Source organism: Ziziphus jujuba, chromosome 10 (assembly GCF_031755915.1).
Source record: "Ziziphus jujuba cultivar Dongzao chromosome 10, ASM3175591v1".
Lineage (NCBI taxonomy): Eukaryota > Viridiplantae > Streptophyta > Magnoliopsida > Rosales > Rhamnaceae > Ziziphus > Ziziphus jujuba.
The window spans coordinates 12,833,107-12,834,967 of NC_083388.1; the positions used below are offsets into that span (position 1 = coordinate 12,833,107).

Consider the following 1,861-nt stretch of genomic DNA (forward strand, 5'->3'; position numbering starts at 1 on the left):
AAACGGTCAAAATAGGATGCGGTGACAAAATCTTGAACACAATAATCCATTTCACCACTTTTCTCTATCTATACCCTTATCCCCACAGCCCACACTAGGGGTGGGCAAAAACCGACCTGACCCGACAAAACCGACCAAACCGAAGAATTTGGGTCGGTTTGGGTTGGTTTTTATTGTTTAGTCGGTTTGGGTCGGGTTATACATATTTAAATGTTAGATTTTCGGTTCGGGTTACGGGTTGGAAGGAATTTTAACCCACCCAACCCGAACCGAACCGTTTCATAACCAAAGAGCCATTTTGCAAAAATTATTTTCATTAAATTATTTCTATGAAATTTTGTAAGCCATTGATCTCTCACCATCTAATTACCACCGTTGGATTTCAAGATGAAAACACAATACACAACAGTGACAGCACTCAACAGAACACAATCTCAGATTCTCACAAAACGAAATTGAAGCCCTAGCATTCGCGTCGCCAATTGCCACTCGCAGGCAGCATCCTCTGGCCAGCCACCACCCGATTGAACTCCCAAGCTCTGCAGGTAAAAATCATTATATTTCTTCTTATTATTATAGTGATTATTGATTGATTGAAATTGAAAGGAAATCTTTCATAATTTTATTTTATTTCGAGTTAGCAACTTCTATTTTATTTTTTTTTCGTTCCTTTCTGCTTCCCTTCGGATTGGAAAATTAAATAGATCTTTGCATCTCACACAATTCAAATCTTGTAACACTCAACACTTTCACGAGGCTCACTCTACATCCTAATTACACAAACACTGAAACACCTATGCACAAATTAAACAATTTTCCGGGAAATTGCAATCATCCTTCACAACCCAATTAAGCTAAAAACCCAGAAATGAAAGCAATGAAACACAGAAAACAAAGAGACAGAGACAGAAAGAGACTGACTTAGCTGAAGCAGACAAACGGAGTCTGGGCTCCACGGGACTCGGAGAAGCTCCTCTCATCTCAATCGATACAGCAACAAGATGAGAATGGCACCATCTGATTCTGATTTAGAGAAAAAACAAACACAAGCAGAAAAACAGAAAAATAGTATTTTTATTACTTTCTGGAAACACCCAAAAAAAAAAAAAAAACAGATTCAGAGAAAGCAAATACAGAGAACTGAAAATGAAAAGTAGAAAATACCCAGTTGCTGTGATCTATTTAAAAGAGTGAGTAGCGGAGCTTTTGCTGGCTTAAAAAGAGTTAAAGACTGCCATAGAAGGCAGTTAATTCATTACTTTTTCATGCTCTTGTCTAAAACCCGGTAATCCAATAAAATATTGAGTATTGACTCAGACTAGTCAAATTTCCTCTTAAAAGATAGTCAAATTTCACTTTTTTTCTTTTCGGTGATGTTTAAGTTTATTCTTTTCTTGTGTAATGGTGTAGGTGCAGAATGATTTGGTTGGGGATAAGTGATATAAAAAAGAACAATGATTAAGAAAACTAAGTGGAAACTTTTTGGGTTATGTATAATTTCTTTATCAAATAATAGTAATTTTGAATCTAGAACTTTAAAAATATTTAAAAATTAATTTCTTTGTTGAACAATCTGTCATTGCCAATTTGATTCTTGCTCTTAATGGTTAAAAATGCATACTTGTACTCAATTATGTCATTTGCATGAATGATGGAAAATAAATATTATTTTTTTATTTCAATTCATTTATATTTATGCCCTAAAATCTTGTGCAAATCAGAGTGTTTATATTGTTGTTTGTTTGATTCAAATGGCTTATTTTGTTGAATGGTGGACTTGGCAGTATCTGTCCAATTATTATATAAATTCATCATAATAATGTTCATAATTATGTACAAGCTAAACTTAAAGTACAAGCTG

The 1,861-nt window shown here is 34.2% G+C and overlaps 1 long non-coding RNA gene across 1 annotated transcript; it reads right to left on the minus strand.

The window, feature by feature from the left end:
- Positions 1 to 296: 296 nt before the first annotated feature.
- LOC132799793 (uncharacterized) lies at positions 297 to 1,312 on the minus strand. The gene is made up of 3 exons (XR_009634668.1): positions 1,165 to 1,312; positions 922 to 1,023; positions 297 to 539 (listed from the first exon to the last, which is right to left on the minus strand). It is a non-coding gene; the product is annotated as an uncharacterized LOC132799793 (long non-coding RNA).
- Between the last annotated feature and the right edge of the window lie 549 nt (positions 1,313 to 1,861).